Source organism: Notolepis coatsorum (genome assembly GCF_963971535.1).
Source record: "Notolepis coatsorum genome assembly, chromosome: 17".
Lineage (NCBI taxonomy): Eukaryota > Metazoa > Chordata > Actinopteri > Aulopiformes > Paralepididae > Notolepis > Notolepis coatsorum.
The window spans coordinates 38,389,390-38,396,852 of record NC_140181.1 but is presented as its reverse complement, the minus strand read 5'-3'; positions in this window follow the sequence as shown (position 1 = coordinate 38,396,852).

The window sequence follows — 7,463 nt, the reverse complement described above, 5'->3', positions numbered from 1 at the left end:
CAGAACTTTCACAGCCTGATGGTAAACTACCTGTACAGATCGTAATGTTGTACAGGAGGCTTGTGTCCAGCTAGTCAGACAGTATGTTAAGTGTGACATAATAATGGCATTAAAATACAGTGCTGCTGCTTTTGTTGACAGAGAGTTTCTGATGTGACGGAAGTTTGATAAGTGAAACTTTGCATTGTTTACTACTGATTTGATTTGTTTTTTAAATGTAAGATTGGAGTCCATTTTTATCCCAAGGTATCTATATTCGGATACAACTGTCAACCGTTCTCCTCTGACATAGACATCAGGTGAGACAGTATTCATCAGCCTCTTTGTAAAAAACATGCAAACAGTCTTTTTGGTGTTTAAATGCAGACATGAGTTAGTCAACCATTCAGTGACCGATGTCAACACCGCTGTTAACTTGTTTGCAGCTTGCTGCTTGGTTTCTGCATGGACATTCAATGCGTTATATATGTGTATATATGTATTCCTACCCCCTTGATTGCTTGATTGATTGATTGCAAACTTTATTAACAGATTGCAGAATGGCCCGGGTACAATACAGTACAGCTCAATACACACAATTGTTAAGGGGATGCAGACCAGAGAAAGACTTTCGTGATGTTTACATCAGGGTCCCCCATTTTCAATTCATCATAACATAATATGCAGATAGACAGTATTCAGTATACCTTCCCACTCTATTATCTTATGCAACTCATATTCACTCCACAAACTGAAATGTATACATTGTTGAATGAACAGCCTGTTTCTTGAAGTTAGACTCTAAATTGTAACCCCCCTCTCTATCACATAATTTTTGGATGTTACCCGGGAGTGAATTGTTTCGTGCTTTAAAAATGATTTGTGCAGTCTTAAATTCAGCCAGGTCCCGGAGTTTCATGGCATGTGATTTAAAAAATAGTGTGTTTGTGTGTTCCAGATATCCTACCTTATTGATAATCAAATCAAAATCAAATGTATTTGTAAGGACAATGTATTCCCAGTGTCAGAAATACTGTGGGCTAGATCCACAAAGAATGGATTGCACGGTGCAAGTTGCACCCTTACTTACAATTCATTATGAATTTAAAATGGGGGACCCTGATGTAAACAAGACAAAAGTCTTTCTCTGGTCTGCATCCCCTTAACAATTGTGTGTATTGAGCCGTACTGTATTGTACCCATTCTGCAATCTGTTAATAACATTTTCATTCAATCAATCAATCTGCGCGGTGATTGATTGAATGACATTTTTATTTTGAGTAAATTGTAATGAACCAAATGAGAATATCAATACATTTTTTTTTATCTTTGACTGTGAATAACACCATGCTCAAATTGACCAGACCTGAAAAATCCAAGCAAATTAATAGATGATTAAAGATGATTAAACAAAAGGTTTTGTAGATACAGTACTGAATTCTGACATCCGGAGACATGCTATTTGAAATATGATTATAGAATATAGAATATCAGGCATAAAATGGTTATGCGATTAAAATGCGATTAATTAGATTAATTAATTACAAGTCCTGTAATTAATTAGATACATTTTTTTAATCTAATGAGGACGCTTCATCCCGAATAGCCAGCTCATCTTCCAACTCCTCTGTTAAGCTACTGAGAAACACAGTTTGTAAAGCCGCTTCCTCCCAGCCGCTCTTGGCTGCGAGAATGTGGAAATTGTGCTACCGAGTCAGAACCCTGTCGGAGCGATAACGATAAGAGTCTTTTACTGGCCTTTTTCCCTCTAACAGGGTGGTAAGAATGAAAGAGGGCGGCTAAGTGGCGCAGTGGGCAAGGCGCTCGCCACTAACGCAGGAGATGCTGGGTTCGAGCCCAGCTCTCGGCGTTGCTTCCGGCTTGGCTGGTCGTTCATACTTAGGGGGTGGGAAAGCCGGTGGGTCGGGATCGGACGTTGTGGACAGCGACTCCTACAGGTCGGTTGGTGCGCCTGTACAGCAGAATCAGGAAGCAACGGGGGCAGCGTGAGCCTCCCACGCGTTACTCCTCGCCGCTGAGAGATCGCGCTGTACAGGTGAAAAGATGCGACAGCTGCCTCCTCGTGTACCGGAGGGGACACGTGATGCAAGGCTTGGTCCACATTGCAGCCGACCAGTGGGAGGCATGGTCTAACAACGTTCGAGACAGGGGAGGGTAGAATTGGATGTTAACAGAACTCACTTCAAGGCGGCAATAATGTGGTCAAGAGGCATGGTTTCTATCTTGTGCCATGGCGTGGCTTCTTTTATTCACACATAAGCAGTAGTTGTACAACACTCTTCTCTCTTTGAGAGACGTTGGAGGAGAGAACGATAGGGGCGGGCACCACCTCTTTTATAGTCGCCCTAAGGTAGAATACCTGAGTGGCTACACCCAGAGCGCCCTCTAGTGGGGACAGATATATATGCACCTAGGCAATCACTGATGGAGACAATTGTCTACACAGGTAAACAGTTACTAGGGTAAACAGTCATATGTATAGTTTGACAGTTACTAACAATCCCATACAGAGTCTCTTATCTCAACATTGGATGATAGGAAATTGGGATGGGAGAAAACAAAATAGAAAATGGGGAGAAAAAGTAGATAAAAGAACAGTGACATCTCCTTAGCAAACGACCTCAATACCTTCTATGCGAGGTTTGATGCTGGTAATAACAACACCAGCTCACAAGCCTCGGCAATGGGGGGGGGGGGGGGTCGGCTGCTGATGGAGGCGCAGTGTTCAGGGTAACAGAGCATGAGGTGAGGCGGACCTTTAAAAAAGTGAATATCAGGAAGGCAGCAGGTCCGGACGGCATCCCCGGCCGCGTCCTAAAAGTCTGTGCCGACCAACTGGCCCCAGTATTCACTGACATATTTAACCTGTCCTTAGAACAGGCTGTCATCCCCACCTGCCTGAAGAAGTCCACTATTATCCCTGTACCCAAAAAATCCAAGCCTGCTTGCCTCAACGACTACCGCCCTGTAGCTCTCACCTCCATAGCCATGAAGTGCTTTGAGAAGCTAGTAAAGGGCTACATCTGCTCCTCCCTCCCCATCAACATGGACCCCCTGCAATTTGCATACCGCCCCAACAGGTCCACGGAGGACGCCATATCCCATGTGCTGCACACAGCAGCATCACACCTGGACAAGAGGCAGGGGAACTATGTGAGAATGCTATTCATCGACTACAGCTCGGCATTCAATACCATAGTCCCCTCCATACTCATAGCCAAGCTCAGGGACCTGGGCTTGGGCTATGACCTCTGCCAGTGGGTCTTGGACTTCCTGACTGGCAGACCCCAGGTGGTGAGAGCAGGCAACTGCACCTCCTCATCCATCACCCTCAACATAGGGGCCCCCCAGGGCTGTGTTCTGAGTCCCCTCCTCTACTCCCTGTACACACACGACTGTGTGGCTCAGCGGAGTAGCAACACAATCGTCAAATTTGCTGACGACACAGTGGTGGTGGGCCTGATCTCTGCCAACGACGAGAGGGCCTACCTGGAAGAGGTCAAGGTCCTGGCGGGATGGTGCCAGGAAAACAGCCTCTCCCTGAACGTCAGCAAAACAAAGGAGATGATTGTGGACTTCAGGAGGTCGGGGGTCAAGGACTACAGCCCCCTCAGCATCGACGGGGCACCGGTTGAGAGAGTCAACAGCTTCAAGTACCTCGGAGCCCACATATCCGAGGACTTGACATGGACCATACACATTAACAGTGTGGTGAAGAAGGCACGACAACGCCTCTACTTCCTCAGGCGCCTAAGGAAGTTCCAAGTCAGCCAGAAGATCCTTAAGAACTTCTACTCATGTACAATAGAGAGCATCTTGACCGGCAACATCACCTCCTGGTTTGGGAATAGCACTGCAAAAGACCAAAGCAGACTACAAAGAGTGACACGTTCAGCCGAACGCACAATTGGAGGGGGGCTCCCCACCCTCCAGAACATTTACTACAAGCGTTGCAAGGGGAAGGCTAAGAGAATTATTAAGGACTCGAGCCACCCGAACAACTGCCTCTTTGAACTGCTGCCGTCAGGCAAGCGATACAGGAGTCTCAAGGCGAGCACAGAAAGACTCAGAAGTAGCTTCTATCCCCAGGCCATCAGGCTGCTAAACGAACAATGAATGAACACTACACAACAACAACCACCAAACACACACAGCACACACATCCACACGCACACACTCACTTTAAACAAACACACTGTAGCACCCACTACACACACTTTATAGCACACACCCACTTTAAACAAACACACTGTAGCACCCACTCCCCACACTTTATATTTATGGATGAAGGATTGCACTACAACTCGTACACCTTACTGTAAATTGTACCTAAAATTGTACCTCATCCCATTTCTGCTTTGCACTAGATAGTACTGTACATTAGTACACTGCATAGTATTGTGTATTGTATATTATATGGTAACTCAGAACATTGTACATATGTCTATACCGAACAACTGTGACCTCATTTTCTTCTTCTAAATTCATGCTATATTATGTTATTATGTTATTTGATACTATCTTGTCTAGCACAGTCTCTGGAGCGTAACAGTAAGAAGCATTTTGTATGAAAGTATTCTGTACTTCTGTATGACAACTATTAAAGAACTTGAGAACTTGAACTTGAACTAAAAAAAGAGAAAGGTTGGAAAGAGTTGCAAACCAGAGGATTATTGTTTGAGACGGCGACAGCCCAGGCTAATGCTTTTACGCTTCACACGCTCATAGTATAAGCCACTTTAGCTCTGTCCATTTCATACGTGTATGGCTGTTGATCAAAAACTAAGGAACACTGGTGTAAAAACTGGCTGCATGTCCCTAGGTCTCCTGTGTACCTCACCGGTGTGTGGGAATCAAGGGCTAAAGAAGCTAGAGCTTCCTTTAGCCTAACCGTAACTGCGGGGTCCATTTGGCCAGATAATTCTGTTACGATTCAAACTTGGGCGCTGCCGGAGTGACACGCCAAAATCTACACAGGGAAAAGAGAAAAAACAGAAGAGTCAAAAACGTACTAAAACCACCGGAGCACAAAAGTTCAAACTGAAACAATATGCTGTGGGAATGGTTGTATGTCGTGAGCTGATTGTACATACGACAACAGATTGACGTTACTGTGTTGATATGCAAATGTGAACTTTATATTAGTTGTGTTTATGTTATGTTAGTTTTTCCATGTTAGTTTCAAGGGTAGGGGCAGATTTCTACCCCAGAACGAGATTAGCATCACACTAGATCACTTACAGTGTTAATACTGTCATTATAAGGTTTGTGGCTACCCAATCTGACCGGGTGCGTCAATACTTTAGGCAACCAACTTGCGTTCAGCGTTTCTCTGATTGGCCACGACGCCCATGTGACCGCGGCAGCGTGAGAGAGCGGCAGTGCGGAAATAGGCTGCATTCTATTGCCATGCTCTGCGACAAACTCTAACCTTAACCAACTCCGAAAGAATGCCTAAACTTAACCCTAACCTTAACCAACTCCGAAAGAATGCCTAAACTTAACCCTAACCTTAACCAACTCCGAAAGAATGCCTAAACTTAACCCTAACCTTAACCAACTCCGAAAGAATGCCTAAACTTAACCGGCGAAAGAAATATTGCCATGCTCTAAGACAAACTCTAACCTTAACCAACTCCGAAAGAATGCCTAAACTTAACCCTAACCTTAACCAACTCCGAAAGAATGCCTAAACTTAACCGGCGAAAGAAAGACGTTTATATAGAGAGGCGATAAATTAATTAAACGTAAAAAAAAAAAAAAAAAAAATTGAAGTGATTCGAACTTGTTAACAGAACTCACTTCAAGGCGGCAATAATGTGGTCAAGAGGCATGGTTTCTATCTTGTGCCATGGCGTGGCTTCTTTTATTCACACATAAGCAGTAGTTGTACAACACTCTTCTCTCTTTGAGAGACGTTGGAGGAGAGAACGATAGGGGCGGGCACCACCTCTTTTATAGTCGCCCTAAGGTAGAATACCTGAGTGGCTACACCCAGAGCGCCCTCTAGTGGGGACAGATATATATGCACCTAGGCAATCACTGATGGAGACAATTGTCTACACAGGTAAACAGTTACTAGGGTAAACAGTCATATGTATAGTTTGACAGTTACTAACAATCCCATACAGAGTCTCTTATCTCAACATTGGATGATAGGAAATTGGGATGGGAGAAAACAAAATAGAAAATGGGGAGAAAAAGTAGATAAAAAAAGAGAAAGGTTGGAAAGAGTTGCAAACCAGAGGATTATTGTTTGAGACGGCGACAGCCCAGGCTAATGCTTTTACGCTTCACACGCTCATAGTATAAGCCACTTTAGCTCTGTCCATTTCATACGTGTATGGCTGTTGATCAAAAACTAAGGAACACTGGTGTAAAAACTGGCTGCATGTCCCTAGGTCTCCTGTGTACCTCACCGGTGTGTGGGAATCAAGGGCTAAAGAAGCTAGAGCTTCCTTTAGCCTAACCGTAACTGCGGGGTCCATTTGGCCAGATAATTCTGTTACGATTCAAACTTGGGCGCTGCCGGAGTGACACGCCAAAATCTACACGGGGAAAAGAGAAAAAACAGAAGAGTCAAAAACGTACTAAAACCACCGGAGCACAAAAGTTCACCAGACATACGGAAAGTTCAACACTGGGTTCAGCACTGGGTACACTATCGACAGGACGGAATTATCTGGCACTGGAGTGGAGATCAAACCAAGGTTTTATTGTCTGGGAGTTTGGATGAGATGAGTGAAAGCCGGTGTGCCACCTCATCAGCCACGCCCCGTCATGATGTAGGAGAGGAGCTAACAGAGAAGGGAGGGGGAAGCCGGGAAAAAAACACACACACACTACACACTAAAACACAAAGGAACAAAACTACAATCATCACATATAGCTTACCTGGTAATGTTTAAAGCTAGCTTGACACTTATGTCTGAGCAACTCCACAAGTTGTTCTGGGACAATAACAACAACTCCATCTTCTGAAGTGTCCTTCTCACGCCTTCCTTTCTTCTCTTGGGTACCTTGTCGGTTCAAGCTGAGGTCCTTCATACTCCATCCCAATCAAATGTTTCATCTAATGTCCATTTCGAGGGATTCACCTTTTGCATCGACTACACTCCACTGTCATGATTAACGAGCTTCTTTCACTCAATCACCTGGCATTATGGTGGGGGAAGCTGGCAAATAAGTGTATTTCCCATGTGTGTATTTTAACAGAGACACAAGAATAACAAGGGAAACAGTTTGTCTGTGTGCATCTTAATTTATTAATTAGTTATCCTATCGATACAACAACCCAACGAGCCATCAGGACAGCAGAATGTCTTGGCACTTTTTATTTGACAAAAAAAAGCTACATACAAATCCCTCCAAATACACCTAAAGATAAGATTTCTTATTGATCTTTGGTTCACAATATAAATGTGCACCTCCATAATAAATAATATTTTAATAAGATATGATAA